We start from the raw sequence: 20709 nt of genomic DNA, 5'->3' as shown, positions 1-20709 counted from the left end.
AAACCTCTTTAACATCCTAACTACATAATTTCCAGAGGTTCATGCCAATTTTTGAGATAGGATTTTATTTCCATCAAACTAATTACACATGGAAATTTGATCATATTTTATAAGACATTGATTATGGCATTTGGAACTGAAAAGAACGTTGGAGCTCATATGGGTTAATGTCTTCATGTTATAGAAATGGACCAATTAGAGAAAGTATCTAGAGAGCAGTTTGTCTGCAAAAGATCCCAAGGTTTTATGCTGAAAGTTTTCCATGAATCAGTAGCATGATATGACAGGCAATAAAACTAATGAAAATATGGGCTGCATTATGCAAGCTATGACTTCTAGGGATAAGGAGGGGATGATCCCTGTGACCTTTGTCCCTTTCAAGCCACACCTGGATTGTTATGTTTATTTCTGGATGCTACATTTTCGGAAGGACTTTGATAAGCTAGATAGTGTCCAGAGAGGATCAAAGAGAATAGTGGATAGCTTTGAGCTCATGCCAGATGAGTTGAAGGCCTTTGAGATATTTAGCCTGATTAAAGAGAAAACTGGCGATGAAACAGATGTTTTCACCACTTGGTGAAAGTGGAAATTGGAAAAAAGAATTGGATTTGTCCTACTTCCTTTAAAGGATAGAATAAGAATCAACAATTTGGATTTATAAAGAGGCAAACATAGGGTAAAGAGCAGGAAAAAATCTTGCTAACATGAAAACTCTTCCAAAGTAACATGGTCTGATTGAGGAGGGAATGAGGAGTCTTCAAACAATGGTTGAGTTTGTCTGAATTGCTACAGAGGATTTCAAGCATGAATTGGACTAAATAACATCAGAGATGTCTTTATATTTTGAGATTCTCTGATTTCAATTCTGTGAAACTGAAGTTTATCAGAAAGTAGCATTTTTTACAAAAATGAATAGTTATGACTATGCAAGGTACTTTATATAATCTTGCATTATCTGATCCTCTTCAATAATCACATGAACAGTAGTACTTCAGAAAAGGACCCACATGTACAAAAATGTTTGTGGCAGCCCTTTTCGTAGTGGCAAGAAACTGGAAACTGAGTAGATATAGATGCCCATCAGTTGGAGAATGGCTGAATAAGTTGTGGTATATGGATGTTATGGAATATTGTTGTTCTATAAGAAATGATCAGCAGGATGATTTCAGAGAGGCCTGGAGAGATATACATGAACTGATGCTAAGTGAAATAGCAAAGCCAGGAGATAATTGTACATGACAACATCAATATTATATGACTATCAATTCTGATAAACATGACTCTTTCCAACAATGAGATGATCGATGTCAGTTCCAATGATCTTGTGATGAAGAGAGCCATCTACATCCAGAGAGAGGGCTGTAGAGACTGAATGTGGAGCACAACATAACATTCTCATTCTTTTTGTTGTTGTTCACTTGGATTGTATTTTCTTACTCATTTATTTTCTTTTTTTTATTTGATTTCTCTTGTGCAACAAGAGAATTATATAAATATGCTTATACATATTGGATTTAACATATATTGTAACATGTTTAACATCTATTGAATTGCTTGCCATCTAGGGGTAAGGGTGGGGGTAAGGAGGAGAAAATCTGAAATACAAGGTTATGCAAGGGTTAATGTCAAATTATCTGTGTGTATGTTTTGAAAATAAAAAGCTTTATAATAATAATAATAAAAAGAGTAGTACTTCAGGTGTTATTATTCCCACTTCAAGGATGAAAAAATTGAACCCAGTCTTGCTCATGATGACATAGCTAATAGGTGTCAGAAACAGGAATTGAATTCATGTTTTCCCTAGTTCAGGTTCAGTTCAATATCTGCTGTGACAAACGGCTTCCTCAATGGCTCTGTTAAAAATTGAAAGTGGGACTATGGGACAACCAGAGTTAAATATCCTTTATGGTAAATATTCTTTATCCCACCTCACTTTGTGTCATTCTGTGATTTTTTTCCAGATTTAGAATTACAAAGTCCCTTTATCACAGCTGTAGAAGTCCTTTGGCCAAAACTGAATAAAAATTGGGGCATGAAAACTATTACTCTTCAAATATTAATTGAATTGATAATATGAATGGCTAACTCAAACTCACCTTCTATCATCAGAGGTCGCAGTCATATTAAGTTCTACAGTTCACTAAAAGTTTGCTTGATAAGAAAGTCAAATGGAATAGAATTACATTCATCTTACACATAAGGGAACTAAGTCTCAAAGGGTTTAAAGGAGTTGCCAAGATCCTATAGCAGAACTATAACTCAACTCCACATCTTTAACCTCCCAGTGTTGTCATCTTTTCCCACAAGATACTTTTAAGCTACCTTTCTAAAAATTAAGCAAAACCTTGTATGGTTTTGAAAGGATTGATTAGTAATACAGGGAAGGTCCCTTTTTCCATCAAGTGATGGAATTTCACTTATCTCTAATAGATAGAAAGGTGGACACTAGAAAAAGCTGTTATATTTGTTGCTAAGAACAAGTGTTAGTGTATGACAATACAGAACAATTGCAGAGCTGAAGGCGATAGTGGAAGTGCATTCCCAAAATTATTATCATCAGTTGTAATAATGATTAATGATCATTTTCTATAGTATTTCACAGTATGTAAAATACTTTGCATAGAAACTATTTAATTTGATTCACATTATAATTTTGTAAGATAAATGCTAATGTTATTCCTATTTTATTACTTATTGAGAATGAAAGGGATGAAATTACTTGGCCAGAAGCATATAGGTAATAAGTGTCTGAGATGAAATTCAAATGGCATCTTACTGATTCCAAGTCCAGCACGCTCTCCATGGTGCTGGCAATGAACACCAAGGGAAATAGTAGAGAACCTTTCATAGACAATTCTTCATGTATCACCATGGAGATACAGTATCTAATCATAGAGAAAACAATAAATTCTCAGAAGTGATATCTTTACATATCAACAGTGGAGCCTTTGTGCTGAGATTGAAAGGGCACTAGCCTGGATCAAAACTCAGAACCATCCCCCTTTCTCTAAATGGCTGGCATTTTACTGTTTTGGGTTAAGGTAGTATCATCGAAAATATTTCCCTATTGGAAAAGGACCTGCACATGCAAAAATATTTGTAGCAGTCTTTTTTTAGTGGCATGAAACTGGAAACTGAGTGGATGCCCATCAATTGGAGAATGGCTGAATAAGTCCATGGTACATGGAATATTATTGTTCTGTAAGAAATGATCATCAGGATGATTTCAGAGAAGCGTGGAGAGACTTACATGACCTGATGCTAAGTGAAGTGAGGAGAACCAAGAGAAGATTATACACAGCAACAACAAGATTATACAATGATCAATTCTGATGAACATGGCTCTTTCCAACAGTGATTCAGGCCAGTTCCAAAGGTCTTGTGATGAAGAGAGTCATCTGCACCCAGAAAGAAGACTGTGGGGACTGAGTATGGATCACAACATAGTATTTTCACTTTTTATTGTTGTTTGCTTGAGATTTGTTTTTTCTCATTTTTTTCCTTTTCTTGTGTAGCATGATAATTATGAAATATATATATATATATATAAACAAGAATTGCACATATTTAACATATATTGAGTTATTTGCTATCTAGGAAGGGAATGGGGAAAAGAAAGAAAAAAATTTGGAACAGAAGATTTTGCAAGAGTAAATGCTGAAAACTATGCATGTATTTTGAAAATAAAAAAAACTTTTTATATAAAAAATTTTCCCTTATAAAACAAACATAATTTTATTATTATAATCATGTTACTGACATCCAGAAATGATAAAAGGCACAAAGGAAAAGATGGTGACATGGACTGCCATTATTTACTATAAAAGAATAATCAGTGTAAAGTACTAGATACAATAAGGAAGCCAAGTCCCAAAAATACCCCAACTTATCGCCTTGACAAGAAGAAGAAATGTGGAAGTTAAGGTAAGAGCTGCTTAGCATATAAACTCAAATGTTACAAAGGAGATGGTGGGGAATGGTAAGAAAAATTGCTCTATAAAACAGTAAATTTGATGGCGAAGAAAATATATCTGCAGAAGACAGACTCAGCCATAAAGTCCAACTAAGTCAGATTAACCAGCCTTTCCTAATTCATCTTAATTCCACTGCCTTCCCTCTACTGATTATTTCCAATTTATCTTGTACGTGACCTGTTTGTTCATAGCTGTTTTTATGCTGTCTTCCTATTATCTCTTTATGAGCAAAGACTACCTTTTGCCTTTTTTGTATGCCCAATACTATGTCTGGGAGGGAAAAATATAGGGAGAAAAGAAGGGAGGAAAGAAAAAAAGAGGAATATGAATGGGAATGAGATGATACAATCACCTATAAAATGGAAGCAGATGGCAGAATGGATTAGAAATCAGCAGAATATATTAGAAATCAGAATCTAACAATATACTATTTATAAGAGACACACTTGAAACAAAAAGACACAGTGTTAAAATAAAGGGCTGAATCAGAATCTATTTCAGTGCAAGTAAAAAAGGCAGGGGTAAGAATCATGATTTCAGAAAAGCAAAAACAAAAAACAGACCTAATTAAAAAAGGAAACTATATTTTGCTAAAACATATTATAAATAGTGAAGTATTATAAAAATTTTTATAGTAAATGTTTCTCATTTCTCAAATATATAGGGAACAGAATGAAATTCACAAAATAAGATCTTTTCCCCAATTGATAAATGGTCAAAGGATATGAACAGGCAGTTTTCAGAAGAAATTAAAGCAATCTCTATCAGTCATATGAAAAAGTACTCTAAATCACTATTGATTAAAATAGTGCCTTAGACAAATGTTAGAGGGGACTGGGACATAGATATACTAATTGTTGGTAAAGTTGTAAGTCAGTCTAACCATTCTGGAGAAGAATTTGAACTATGCCCAAAAGGTTATCAAACTCTAACTACCCTTTGATCCAGCCATACCTCTCACTGCTGGGTCGATAGTCCAAAGAGATCAAAGAAAAAGGAAAAGTGCCTACATGTACCAAAATATTTATAGAAGTTTTTTTGGATACAAAGAATTAGAAATTGAGGGGATGCTAATCAGTTGGAGAATGGCTGAACAAGTTGTGACATATGATTGTGACAGAGCCCTATTATACTGAGGGAAATATGAGGGGATTGGTTTCAGAAAAACATGACAAGACCTAAATGAAATGATACAAAGTGAAGTGAGAAGAACTGGGAAATCATTGCAATGTTGTAATGATGATCAACTGTGAAACACTTAGCTATTCTATTCTAGTTCTAGTGATAATGTTCTAATATAATTCCAAAGGATTCATGATGAAAAAATGTATACAACTCTGAAAACAAATTGAATTACAATATTCTCGCTTTCTTTTTTTGTTGTTTGTTTGTTTGAATAAAGACTAATATGGAAACGAGCTTTGCAGGATTTCACATGTACAATTGATATTATTTTGCTTATCTTCACAATGGAAGAAAAGAAATTATGAAACTCAAAAATTTAAAAGAATATTAAAAATGATAAGTTAAAAATACATTTTACATTTATAAATTTAAGAAAATGTTTACTATTTAGCTTCCCCAGGCAATGAAAAAAAGTCTCCTAATCAATTTGCAGAAGCCTCTCTGTTTAAGGAGTAACATATATATCTCTCAACTTTTTAGGAATCTCCATATGCTATGTATCTGGATCTTGGTATTGCATTCCCTGCCCTGGCTACTATGAATTGCATCACTGAAACAGTCAGATCTAGTTGGCTGTCCCCAGCACTTAGCGAAATGCCTGACACACATTAGATGCTTAATAAATATTTATCCATTGAACGAATGACTTGCTGCCAATCAGGAAAGAGGAAGAAGGAAAGAGAAAAATGTGGCAATCTTAAAAAAAGGGGAGGATTTACCAGATAAAAGGAAAACATCTATCCTCCAAAAAAGAAAGAATAAACCATGAAGAGGAGGCAAAGTAATAATGCAGAATGCAAAAAAAAAAAAAAGGAGTAATCAATAAAAGTGACACAAAGGAAAACTGATGATTTTTCAGGAGAAAGTGCCTAACAACTAGTATTTTACAAAAAGGAAAATGGACTGCATGTACAGGTAAGGAGTTCCCCTTCCTTGGAGATTTTCAAGCAGAGGCTTGATAACTAATTGCTAAATGGTTTATAAACATGATTCCTTTCTCAATATTTAGCTAGCCAACATTCATATAGTACATTAAGTTTTCCAAAGCACCATTTAAATATTATCTCATCTATTTTACATATCTTATGTAATAATCTTGCCTTACATATCTTACAACCACCATGCTGTTATTATCCCCATTTGGCAAATAAGAAAAATGAGAGGTTAAGTGATTTGCCCAGAATTACAGTGTTTGAATGAAGATCTTTTTGATCTCATGGCCTATACTCTATTCATTGTTCAATCTAACTGCCTAGCTTAGACTAAGTAGTCCTTCAGCTCTCTGCATATTTGAGCTTCAGTTCCTCTGTGATACTTCAAAAAGAATTTCCACACCTAGAGATACACAAGGAAGAACAGAAAACTTGACTAGCAAAGAGACCTCAGAGATCCAACTTGTTTTTATTTTTCTCTTTGTATCCCCAATAACTATGATGGTGCCTGTAACATAGTAGGTACATGGGAAATCAATTAAACCATAATTCTGTAGATAAGGAAAGTAAAGCATAATGCCTTAGAAGGGACTTGTCAGAGAGAAAACTTATAGCCAAAATACAGGACTCTTTCCACTTGTTATATGACATCTCATTTTTCCTAGATTATTTCAGTAGCTTTCTAATTGGTCCCACTGCCTCAAATTTAACCTTTACTGCAGTCCATTCTTCACACAGTTACCAACATGATTTCCTTTAAATGTGGGTATGATTCCACTGCAAGAACTAAGATCAATATAATGATTGCTCAGAATTCCAGACAGCCAAAGATTAAACATGCTATCCATTGCAAAGAGATGATGGATTGGGAATAAAGAATACGATATGTATTTTTTCTACATAATCTTGAGGGAATTTGTTTTGCTTAGCTATGCATATTTCTTTTAATAAACATATTTTCCTTTTTTCTCAGTGGTGTTAGAGAAAGAAAAATAGATTCCTTTTGATTTTAAAAAAGGAGAGAGGTGGAAGATGGTATGCTATAGATACAAAATGATGAAATTCACTTTCAGATGAGGTCATTGTATTATTAAATTTACTTTATTGTATTACTTTGTTTTGGAGATCTCTCATGAAAGAGGACTGATCTCTAAATGTTTCTAATGTAAAAACAAAATGTGTCAGTAGTTTTAAAAACTAAAATTAAAGAAAATTGGGGAAAAAATCAAGTGAATCTGACCACATTATCTCCAATGAAATCCAGTGACTTACTATTACTTCTATAATCATATATAAACTCCTCTGCATTTATATCTTTCACAACTTAGTTTTTGCTATATTTCCAGTCTCCAGTTATACAAGCCAATTCGCCATTTCTCACATATGATATGCTATCCCATATTGCCATCCCTTTGCCCTGGCTGTCCTCCCTACCAATTATACTGTTGCTCCCAACCTTTACCTTTTAGAATTTCTGGCATCCCTCAAGATTCTGCTCAAATACCACCTTCTGCAAGAGGCTTTTTTTCATCCTCCCCATTTGCTTCTACCTTATCCTTACTTTCTATTTATCCTGTAAGTATTTGGTATGTGTCTATGTGACTATTGTCTCCCTTTGTTGGAATTGTACCTAAATAAACTCATGAATTATTTTTGCTTTTTATTTATATCTCCCATGTTGAACAAAGTAGAAGGTACATCACTATTTTTTAAAAGTGTGTTGCTTAATTGATTTATTCATTGACTTCCCTTGGGTCAATATATTTATAGTAACCACTAGTTGCAATGCAAAAGAATAAATTCTTAGTCACAATCCAGTATGATAACATTTGACACACAGTTGACCTGGCTGGTAAAAATAACCTGAATTAGATACCAAAGTCTTATGATTATACCTTTTCCCTCCCCACCCCCACTATAGATGGGGCTTCAGGAATGACTGACCAAAAGTACACAAAACCTGACCCTGTTGCCATAGCACTGAGGCATCACATTAATGAATGACATCAACTTCTGGAACAAAGTCTAAGCAGCTTTGCTTCCTGAGATCACTCCAAGTTTCTCTTGAAGCTTTGATAAAAGGTAAATTTCTCAATAACATTAACACATTTTTCTCTAGAATCTTAAAGTTTTCAAAGCACTTTGCCACAATCCCATAAAATAGGCAACATAAAAGTTCCAATTAATGAGAATACTGAATCCCTTGAAATGATCACATTATCTCAACTCACTATGCATATTTCCATTGAGCTAGAAACAATGACTGTATTTTGTATAGTTGTAACTTTTAATAGTGTGAATACATGTGGAAGAAAGAAAATCCATTATTTGCCCTAAAAGACAGCTGGTGGTTACCCCATTTACTGAGGCTTTAACAAGTAAAATGAGTAACCCGTTCAATGAAATGATAGTGGTAATGTGGCAAAAAAGGAGACAGACATTCCAACGAATTATATTACTTTAGACAACCTGTGTATGCTAACTTAGCCATTCATATCTATATGTGAGAGTTTTAATGACTATGGTGAAAATACTCCTGAGGAAATTAATTCTATCAATCTTGAAAATTTTACTATAAATGAAACAAGAATGCAAAAGGAAGTTGAAGCTAAATGAAAGGATGGATCATGTATTTTCCTCATAGGGAAAAATGAAGAAGTTGGTAAATTTAGTCTTATTATGTGTTTAGAAGCAAAAAGAAACATTTCACAGAGCATTTGGTCACTTCATAATGCATTATTTATTGTACATAAAGACCAACTTGAAAGTAATTGTAGGTTACACTAAAATCATTCACTAAGGATAAAGAGGCAGCAAAGTTCTATGAAGAACTTTATAAGGCTTTCAAAACAAATTAACATACATGTTGATATTTGATTTTAAGACAAAGGTAGATACAGTTAGGACAGGAAAAATATGTTTGAAAATATGATTCAGGCCAACCCTTCTGGAGAGCAATCTGGAATTATGCCCAAAAAGTTACCAAACTGTGCATACTCTTTGATCCAGCAATGCTACTACTGGGCTATTACCCCAAAGAGATACTAAAAAAGGGAAAGGAACCTGTATGTGCCAAAATGTTTGTGGCAGCTCTGTTTGTAGTGGCTAGAAGCTGGAAAATGAATGGATGCTCATCAATGGGAGAATGGTTGAGTGAATTGTGGTATATGAATGTTATGGAATATTATTGTTCTATAAGAAATGATCAGCAGGATGAATACAGAGACGCTTGGAGAGACTTACATGAACTGATGCTGAGTGAAATGAGTAGAATCAGGAAATCATCATATACTTCAACAACGATACTGTATGAGGATGTACTCTGTGGAAGTGGATTTCTTTGACAAAGAGATCTAACTCAGTTTCAATTGATCAATGATGGACAGAAGCAGCTACAACCAAAGAAAGAACACTGGGAAATGAATGTAAACTGTTTGCATTTTTGTTTTTCTTCCCGGGTTATTTTTACCTTCTGAATCCAATTCTCCCTGTACAACAAGAGAATTGTTTGGTTCTGTACACATATATTGTATCTAGGATATACTGTGGCACATTTAACATGTATAGGATCGCTTGCCATCTGGGGGAGGGGGTGGAGGGAGGGAGAGGAAAAATCTGAACAGAAGTGAGTGCAAGGGATAATGTTATAAAAAATTACCCTGGTCTGGGTTCTGTCAATAAAAAGTTATTTAAAAAAAATATGATTCAGGAAATAAGGAGTGAGACTAAATTTATGTAAGTCTCTCCAAGTCTCTCTGTATTCATCCTGCTGGTCATTTCTTATAGAACAATAATATTCCATAACATCCATAACATTCACAATTTACTTAATCATTCTCCAATTGATGGGCATCCATTCATTTTCCAGCTTCTAGCCACAACAAACAGAGCTGCCACACACACACACACACACACACACACACACACACACACACATACACACACACACACATATCACTTTTTTATATTGATAGATAAGTTTTATAAACCAACTGCCACAAAAAGTAGTCAAAAATGATCTTAATTAGCAAACAATTGCTCTACTTGCCAAGCATAAGAATATGGCAGCTGAGGAAACTCACACAAACTTATTTTTAAACTTTTACAGAAGATAACAGTAGATTATGAGCAGTATTTCTTCACAAAATAGCAATCAGTGAAGAGAAATCACTTTAAAGAAAGTTTGGTCAAGAGACTCAATTAAATAAAATCATTTCAAGAGCATTAATGGATGAAATAGAAAAAAAGAACAGCAAATAGATGAAAAGTGGAAAAAGACTCCCAGAGATTTTCTTATAGTAAATTTTCATCATCAAAGACAATGAAATCATCGCATATTGATTTTAATATTGTCATCCTGGATATGCGTTTAGAGGAAGTAAATATGTCATCATTGCATATTGATTTTAATATTGTCACCCTGGATGTGCCTTTAGAGGATGTAAATATGTCACTAAAGTAAGCAAAAACATAAAAACATTTGGATTATACCAAGCGCATATGGCAGGGATCCATGTTTGGGTCTATGTAAAATAGGAAGAATTGATAGATTCTCAAAGTGTAATAATAAAAATAGTTATCATTTATAAGTCTCTGCTATGTCCAAGTCATTGTGATAAGTGCTTTATATATATATATATATATATATTATCTCATTTGATCTGATGGAAGAAAAGATACCAAAATTGGGAGATGGGCATAAAATTCATCTCAGATTTTATTTGTACAAAAGATGCAACCAAGACACTATCTATAACAAATGACATCTGCCTATTTTTCCATCTATATAAAATGTTTTGAAAATATCTTTTAAAGCATTGTAACCCTTCTTGATGGAAGTCTTAAAAAGAAACAGGCAAACTTTAGAAAATTATATCCCTTAGTAGATCGAAACTCAAGCACCACACAATTGTTTGAAAGACAGAAAAAAGCTATCTGTACCAGAGAGTAGCACAGTGCCTGACCCATAGTGAGAGCTCAATAAATGCTTATTAATTGTTGACTGATTCCACTTCATTTATTATTTGGTGATCATAAAGAAGCATTTAAATTGGGAGAGCAAAACATAATCTTAAAAATTCTCCTTCAAAAAGATGTCTCTGATGAATTATGCCAAAATTATACATTATTCCCTGTAAGATATCTGTATAATATGGTTATTAAAAACAAATAAGATGGGACAGCTATGTGGCACAGTGGATAAAACACCAGTCCTGAAGTCGGGAGGATCTGAGTTCAAATCTGGCCTCAGAACACTTAGTAGCTGTGTGACCCTGGGCAATTCACTTAACCCCAATTGCCTCAGCAAAAAAAAAAAAAAAAAAAAAAAAGACACAACAAAAACAAATTTAAAATAAGGAGAGGTATTTTCCCCAAAATTGCTTATCACCAACATGGAAAAAATCCCACCCCAAATCCAAGTCAAAGAGGAACCACATGTACATGGTGAGATATTCCAGATGCTAGTCTTTGTGAATGACTTTCTGTTCTTTTGAAACATTGCAGAGCATCTTAAATGAGAGGTATAATCACTCAAAAGGAGTTTACCCCTGTAAGAAAAAACAGGTGGATGAAAAATGTCTATTGTGTAAAGCATGATATATAGTAGTTCAGACAACCTATTGAAATTGATAAATTCACATAACTTGGAAGACACGTCAAATGAAAAATAAGTTGAGTCAAAAATGAATAAGAAAAAAAGGAACTTGGATTGCCTTTTGGAAACTTCAAATTTCTTTTAGTGACTTAAAGCTTCTATCTAAACAGAGATCCATCTTTTTTAATACCAACATTTTTCTATTGTTATTGTCTGAGGAAGGAGTCATGTTACTCTAGTCTCTGAGTATTTTTCAGAGAGCATTGGAGGTGTATGGTGGACATAAGCAATCTAATTTACATTATAAATGAAGAATTATAAAAGGAAATGATGTAAAAATACCATCAAAATATAATGGGAAGAAGATAAGCTGATCATGTGACAAGAAGTTACTGATGAACTTTTCCATATGTGATTACTATCTTCATCACAATGTCAAGAAAATATGAGAGATGACACCAGTAGTCTATGAATCAAATTGAGAAATGGACACAGATGAGCTTGCAGGATGAACAGACATGGAAGACTTGCAATCTGAATTATTAAAAAGAGCTTCCAAATGGATAAGATCATAGATCCATTGTATTACTGAGGTACAGTCAAGAACATCTCCAGAAGAAATTTTATAGAAAAGAAATTACAGAAATTGACTTTACTGTTCAGCAGTGTTACAAGATCAATATTAACAAAGGCATTTGTGTTATATAAAGACGTCACCTTTAGTGTCACAAAAAAGGGCACCTAGGTAACACAGTGGATAGAGCATTGGGTTTAGAGTCAGGGGAAATTCAGCTTCATGAGTTCAAATCTGGCCTTGGACACTTAGTAACTAGTGTGAACCTGGGCAAGTCACTTAATCCTCTTTGTCTCAGTTCTTTACCTGTAAAATAATCTGGAGAAAGAAATGAAAAGCACTGTAGTATCTATGCCAAGAAAATCCCATATGGGGTTATAAAGAATTGGAGATGAATGAAAATCTCATTATGAAGCATGCTGAAACTGAAGTCAGGAAATCTGGAATCAAGTTCCAGCTCCATTCTCTGTTTTATGAGTATTGGAAAGTCATTCACTCTCTAAATATCCCCACATTTTATAACAGATGAGTTGCTAATCTATATTAATAGAGGAAGTTATTACACTGGGAGCTCCAATGCAATTTTAACATCAGACACGCTTCTCCCCCCTATCCTTCCTCAATTCTCACAATAAAAGATATCATGTATCTTGTGAAGATGTGGGCAAAGAATTGCATAATCTATATAATGCTATAAACATAAAATTATTATTTGGAAACATTTGTCAGTACTTAAGATATCTGAGATTTCAGGGCTTTGGGCACTCCCCCAGCCATCATAAATCTTGAATCTTCCACACATTCCTGTGTTTCCCCCCAAATATCTGTTGGTGCTACTGATGAGTTTCTGAATTTAGCCAGGCTCTTCCTCAGGTGGTAGTTATGAAATCAGAGCCAATAATACAAAGTCCTCTGCTCAGCCTTTCTTGGAAGCTCAACCAGTTTAAGACTTGACAAAGCAATAATTCTGGAGAGAAATTTGGAATTATGCCCAAAGGGCAATTAAACTGTACATATCATTTGACCAGGAGTGTTACTACTGGGTCTGTAGTCCAAAGAGATCATAAAAAGGGAAAAGGACTCATATGTACAAAATGTTTATAGAAGCTCTCTTGTTGATGGCAAAGAATTGGAAATTAAAGAAATGCCCATCAGTTGGGGATGGCTGAACAAGTTGTGGTATATGAATTAATGGAATATAATTGTGCTATAAGAAATAATGAACAAATGGATTTCAGGAAAACCTAGAAACTCTTGCATCAACTGATGCTGACTGAAGTGGGCAGAACCAGGAGCATATTGTACACAGTAACAATAATACTATGCAGTGATCAACTATGATTGATTTAGCTCTTCTCAGCAATACAATGATCCTAGACAATTCCCAAAGACTCATGATGGGAAATGACACCTATATCTAGAGAAAGATCTATGGAATCTTTTTTAAGGTCAATAAATATTTATTAAGCTAAACACATAAGATATGAAGAAAGGTTAATGACATGTTCTACTCTCAAGAAGCTTATAATTTAGTGGGAGACTATAAAAAGAAAAAAAAATAAAACTTTATACCACAAAATAGGCTTTTTTGCATTTGAAACACTATTTTTAATGAAAGATTTTTATTTTTCAAAACACATGCAGGGATAATTCTTTGACATTAACCCTTGAAAAACTTTGTGTTCCAATTTTTCCTCCCCTTCCCTCACCCCCTCCCTGAGATGGCAAGTAGTCTAATATATGTTAAAAATGATCTATGGAATCTGAATGCAGAATAAAACATACTATTTTTACTTTTTTGGTAGTTTTCCCTTTTTCTTCTATTTCTTCTAAACAACCTGACTACTATGGAAATATGTTTACAAGATTTCACATATATTTATACACAGCAATAGCAGGATTGTGTGAGGAACAACTATGAAAAACTTGATGCTTCTCACTGGTTCAGTGATCCAAGGCAATCCCAATAAATTTTAGATAAAAAACACAATCTGCCTTCAGAGAGAGAACTATGGAGACTGGATGTAATAAACACATACTGTTTTCACCCGTTTTTTCTCATGGTTTTTCCCTTTTGTTTTGATTTTTTCTTCCAACATGATCCATTTGGAAATATGTAAAAATAATGAATATGCATATATAAAGCCAAAAATGTTTTTCCATGTAACTGGGAAAAAAATTAAAGTATAAACAGAGAAAAAAATTGCACATATATAACTTATATCAGATTGCTTGTTATCTTGGGGAGAGGAGAAGAGAAGGGGGGGGAAATGTAAAACTTAAAATCTTATAAAATGAATATTGAAAATTCTCTTTACATGTAATTAGAAAAAATCAAATATTATTTGTAAAAGAAAAAAACTTGAGAAAGCATGTGCTCTTCTGAAAGATCCTTTGAGAGGCCAGAATCAAGTCTTCACCACAAAGAAGCATCATAGGAAGAATTTAGTTGAGGCAAGGAAAAAAATACTTTAAAAAATTATTTCTGAAACATAATAATTATTAGGAAAAACAGCAACTGGTGTTTTTTAGACTCTGTACATATTTCTTCATTGTCCAGGCATTAATTGATAATTTGCATGAAATACTATAATTCATTTAATGAAGAGAGAATTAAACACACACACACACACACACACACACACACTGCTATCCCTGCCTATGGAGAGTTTATAACAAAATTTATCAATAATAATAACTCACATTTACATAGTATTTTACTAAAGAACTGTTGGAATCTTTACAAACTGCTAACTCATTAGAGTTGATGTTTTGGGCCAGAACCTGAAACAAGGTACTAAGTAGAACTAATTGATACAATGCTTGTGTTCACACCTTTACTCATTGGAGTTCACAAGTATGGGAGAATCACAAAGTAAACTTTGTAACTTTGTGAATTCACACCTCCCTTAAAGCTCTTAGGGCCAGAGAGCACTCTGGGAAGAAACCCATAATCCCTCTCTCTCGCATCCCACATTTCCTCTCTCTCAAATAAATAGAGCTTCAAAGGGGCCAGTTAGAAGAGTTTTCAGAGGAAGAAGCTACAAATGGAGAGTTCAGCAGAAGATTGAGAAGACTTTCTCAGAGGCACAACCAGATTCATCTTCATCTCACACCACTGTGGTGGCTGGGCTCCTGCACTTCCCACACTGAGACCAAGCTGGTCTGAAAGACTCGCCAGAAAGCTAGCCGAGCTCCAAGTGAAGGAGACAAGAGATTCATTCCATTTTTGTGCTGAGGCTGAAGAAAGCAGAGGCAGAGGCTGAAGGACAAAATCTTTGGATGTGGAGACATTCGGAGGGAGCTCTTGGAACCAAGCAGAGAGATAGGCCTCTAAGAAGACTTGGAAGGAGAAATAAACATTTGTATTTTTACCAGCTGGCTGCATTTGGGGTAATTATTGATCTGAACTGATACTAAGGCTGCCTCCAGAAAACCTCCCGCAGAAACCTGCTCTTTCTCCCAGAGAGAACTATCTATATATTATATTTAAAAGAAGAAAATCACCACAAAGAACCATAACTAGGATATTGAGTCTGGTGCTTTGCTATAACTGCTACCTATCCTTAATCACTGAATGAGTATAGTCTCAGGCAAATTGAGACTGTTGAAAACCTTAGCTTAAATAGGCCAAGGTCTTCAACTGCGTCCAGGGCCATTTCTAGTCATCTTCATTTATATCTAACCACGAGGTTCTGAGGGGGGAAAGTGAGGCAGGGGCCTGCCTAACCCTCCCTCACTTAAATCCAATTCACTTGCATGTCACGGCATCTCCTCCCTGATATCGTGGTTCTCTTTGAGAGCAAAGGACAAACAATAAGAGCTGAATTTGGAAGGTATTGAATGAATTTGAAGCAGGAATTCAAGAAACAGGTTTTAATACTGAATAGCAAGAAGAATCAATTAAAATAGGAAGTTACTAAATAATCTGCTTCTTCTAACTCTACATAAGCTCCTCCCTCTTTTCCACAAGGTGGTGTCTTCAGGAGTAGTCTTGATCTATCTCAGAGTCTCAACCCTCAGAAGGTAGTATTCAGATTAAAAAATTAATAAGGGGGTACATGAATGACACTTACTCCAGTATTATTTGTGCTGTCCCAGGTTCTGTCTCTGCTTCATATAAACTCTTACCTTTCATTCTCCCATCAGTCTTTTCAGGTAGATAGTACAAGTACTTGTTTGAGGAAAATGAAACTCACAAAAATCATCAGCTTGACTATTATTTATAAAGTGGCAGGTATGTGCTAGGCATTATGCTAAGCAGAAGGGATTCAGATAAAAAGAAAAAGATATTTTCTGTTCTCAGAGAGTTCACAGTTTAATGGAGAGGGGGAGGAACAACATGTGAAAGACTCTATTCAAAGAAAATATAGATACATATTGAGAAAAAAAGAGAATAAGAGACTGAGACAAATAAGGAGAGAGAGAGAGAGAGAGAGAGAGAGAGAGAGAGAGAGAGAGAGAGAGAGAGAGAGAGAGAGAGAGAAGAGGATATAAATTGGGCATGGTCCCAAACGGAGGACACTACAATCAAGAATGAAACCAAAGGGTTATTGCATTAATTTTGAACTGCTGAGAAGAGCAACAATTAGCTTTTACCCTCCTAAAGAACTGTTTTCACCCAGCATACATGGGGGAAGACCATCAAAAAATATTTGGATTAGAAAAGGGCTCAAGGAAAGTGAGTAATCTAGATGCTAGGATCTAGGTAGTAGGCTAGTAGGGAACAAATGAATAATCTTTACCTACTGAGGAAATCAGGCATGGTGTCTAACATGCTGCTGAGAAAGATCCAAGGACAAGTACCAATAGCTTTAGAACTAATAAAGTTACTGGATCAAAACTTAAAGCAAGCTCAGCTGTAGATGCAACCAATAATATAAAGAAAGTCTGGTGCTATAAAGATTAATATTGCATAATGGCTCGGAATACAAGGTTTATGCAACAAAGTAAGCTGATGTGGTCAGACAGGAGACGAAAAGATTTAATATGGACATCTAAAATGTCAATGAATTTAAATGTATGGAAATGGGTAAATTTAATTCAGGTGCTCATTAAACACATTAATGTGGGCAAGAATCTCTTAGCAGAAGTTGAATAGCCCTCTTGGACAATAAAACAGTGAAAAAATCAATCATGGAGTATAATTTCAAAAGTTACAGAATGATAACTGTTTATATCTAATGCAACCCATTCAACATCATAATAATACAAATGTGTGTTCCAAACACTGAAGCTAAGGAGTTCAAAGTTGATCAATTCTATGAAGATCTACAACATCTTCTAGGAATAATTTTAAAAATGATATCACATTTGCAATAGTGGATTGGAAAACTAAATTCAAAAATCAAGAGATAATTGGAATAACAGGCAAATTTGGCCTTAAAGTACAAAATTAAGTAGGGCAGAAACTAATAGAGTTTTGTCAAGATAATTTGCTGGTCATAGCAAATACTCTTTTTTCAACAACCCAAGAAATGACTCTGCACATGGTCATCAGCAGATGGTCAATATGGAAATTAAATTGAGTATATATTTTGCAGCCAAAGGTGAAGAAGCGATATGTCAGATAAAACAAAACCTGGAGTAGACTATAGATCAGATCATGAGCTTTTTATTACAAAATGTAGACTTAAATTGAAGAAAGTAGGAAAAACCATCAGATCATATAAGTATGACATAAAGAACATATCTTATGAATATAAAATGGAAGTAAGGAATAGTTTTAAGGGATCCGATCCAGTACACATATATTGTATTTAAGATATACTTTAACATGTTTAACATGTATAAGACTGCTTGCCATCTAGGGAGGGAGTGGAGGGAAGGAAGGGAAAACTTAGAACAGAAATGAGGGCAAGGGACAATGTTGTAACTTTCTGTTAATAAAAAGGTATAATTTAAAAAATTTAAAAAAGGATCAGATCCAGTAGACAGAATGTCTAAAGACCTAAGGACAGAGGTTCTCACTATTGTACAGGAGGAAGGAACAAATACCTTTAAAAAAAGAAAAGCAAGAAAGCAAAAAGTCATTTGATAAGATTTTATACATACACAGTTGACAATTTTATACATACACAGTTAACAATAAAGCTAGTGGAGATGTCTGAATTCCAACTGAGCTATTCGAAATTAGAATTTGCTAAGAGATGCTGTTAACAGTTCTGCACTAAAATGCTAGCAAATTTGGAAAATTCAACAGTGACCACTGTATTGAAAAAAATCAGTTTATGTCCCAGTCCTAAAGAAGGACAATACCAAAGAGTGTTCAAATTACCAAATAATTGCATTCATCTCACTCACTACAAAGTTTATGCTTAAGATTCTGCAATCCAGGTTTCAGCAATTTGTAAATGGAGAATACCAGAACAAGCTGGTTTTCAAAGAGGTAGAAGTAGAGACCAAACTGCAGTATTTGCTGGATTGTGGAGAAAGCAAGAGAATTATAGAGAAATGTCTGTTGCTTTATTGGCTACACTAAAGCTTTTGAGTATATGGATCTTAACAAAATGTGACAAATCCTCAAAGAGATGAGAGCACCAGATCATCTTACTTGTGTGCTGAGGAAACTGTATGAGGGTCGAGAAACAGCAGTTAGAAATGAATATGGAACTACTGATTGGTTAAGATTTGGAAAACTTGTCATCACCTTATTTATTTAACTTATGTGCAGAGTGCATCATGTGAAATGCCAAGCTGAATGAATCATAAACCAGAATTTAAATTGCCAAGAGAAATATCCACAAACTTAGATATGCAGATGATACTATGGTGGCAGAAAGTGAAAAAGAATCGAGAAGCCTCTTGATAAAGGTAAAAGAGGAGAATGTAAAGGCTGACTTGAAGTTTAACATCAAAAGACCCCTCAAATCTTGGTAACTTCCTGGCAAATAGAGGGAAAATAAATGTAAACAGGGTCAGATTTTATATTTTGGGGCTCAAAGATTACTGTAGATGGTGACTACAGCCATGAAATTTAAAGATGCTTGCTTCTTTGAAGGAAAGCTATGGAAAATCTATACAGAATACTAAAAAGCAGAGACATTTTGCAGACAAAGGTATCTAAAGCCAAAGCTATTTTGTTTTGTTTTTTCCAGTAGTGATATATGACTGGTCTTCATCTCATTAATATCTGAAAAATGTTTTACAATTATTATTTCACTTTATTCTCATCATCAGACTGGGAGGTAGATGCTATTATTACACCCATTTTACATATGAGGAAATGGATATAAATAGAAATTACGTGACTTATTTAGGGTCAGATAAATGTTTGAGGCAGTATTTGAACTCAGGTCTTTCTGATGCTCAGCACTCTTTCTATTGTTATCATCTAGCTGCATTTAAGATAAAAACATAACTCCAAAATATACATTTTGTTTTTGTCTTCACATCTTTTACCATTTCTACCATAGGACCTTGGTAGAAGCAATTAGGTCATATTGTGGATAGAGTACTGGACTTGGAGTCAAGAGCTGAGTTCAAATCCTGCCTCAGAAACTAGCTATGTGACCTCAGTGATCCTCAGTGTCCTCATCTGTAAAAAGGGGATAACAACAGAACTTACCACAAAGAATAGTTGTGAGGACCAAAAGAGTTTGCATATATTAGGCACTTTATAAATCTTAAACCAAATGCAAATGCTAACTATTTCATTATCATTGTGCATAAGAAACATTTGATATAAATTGATTTATTGAATTAGTCTGTGTAATCTTCTGAATGGAATTCAAGTATTCAAAATCAATAGTCATGTCTTTTCTCAGTCTTCTCTATAGGTACATGTACATAGGATTTTAGAGTCAGAAAGGAGTCATCTAGCCCAACCATTATATTTTTCAGATGTGGGAAATTGAGTATCAAGTAAATAATATGACTTATTGAAGATCTCATAGTAAGCCACTGAGCCAAGATTGGAACCCAGAGCTTTTCACTCCAAATCTAAGCTTCCATTTATGACACTTCTAGAGAGTAAATCTACTCATTGATTACTATGTTTTAAATATTCTATTTTCTGTTAAAGACATCGAGAAGCCTCTTGATAAAGGTAAAAGAGGAGAATGTAAAGGCTGACTTGAAGTTTAACATCAAAAGACCCCTCAAATCTTGGTAACTTCCTGGCAAATAGAGGGAAAAGAAATGTAAACAGGGTCAGATTTTATATTTTTGGACTCAAAGATTACTGTAGATGGTGACTCAACATTTTACTAAAACCCTTCTAAGTTTAACACCCAACGATACTGGTTATCATTGAGTAAGAAAAAAAAAAAACATACATCTGAGACTTTGGGCTTCCAGTTAAAATCCTATACACAAGAAACCAGTTATTTTCTCTGGAAAGAAGGGTATTTGGTCCTGAAGCCCTGAAAAAACAGTGGGGCTCCGATAAGCTCCCTATATCCTGCTAAGCTGGCTCCCCAATTTCCAATTTCCCCAATTTTCTTTGAT

At 34.4% G+C, this 20709-nt stretch overlaps 1 protein-coding gene across 1 annotated transcript in view; it reads right to left on the bottom strand.

The window, feature by feature from the left end:
- Positions 1 to 20709, bottom strand: part of SLC6A11 (solute carrier family 6 member 11) — a 174873-nt gene that overhangs the window by 132735 nt on the left and 21429 nt on the right. The window lies entirely within an intron of this gene.

The sequence above is a fragment of the Antechinus flavipes genome, chromosome 1 (assembly GCF_016432865.1).
Source record: "Antechinus flavipes isolate AdamAnt ecotype Samford, QLD, Australia chromosome 1, AdamAnt_v2, whole genome shotgun sequence".
NCBI classification, from domain to species: domain Eukaryota; kingdom Metazoa; phylum Chordata; class Mammalia; order Dasyuromorphia; family Dasyuridae; genus Antechinus; species Antechinus flavipes.
The sequence above is the reverse complement of the archived record's forward strand: the minus strand, read 5'-3'. Positions and strand labels throughout refer to the sequence as shown.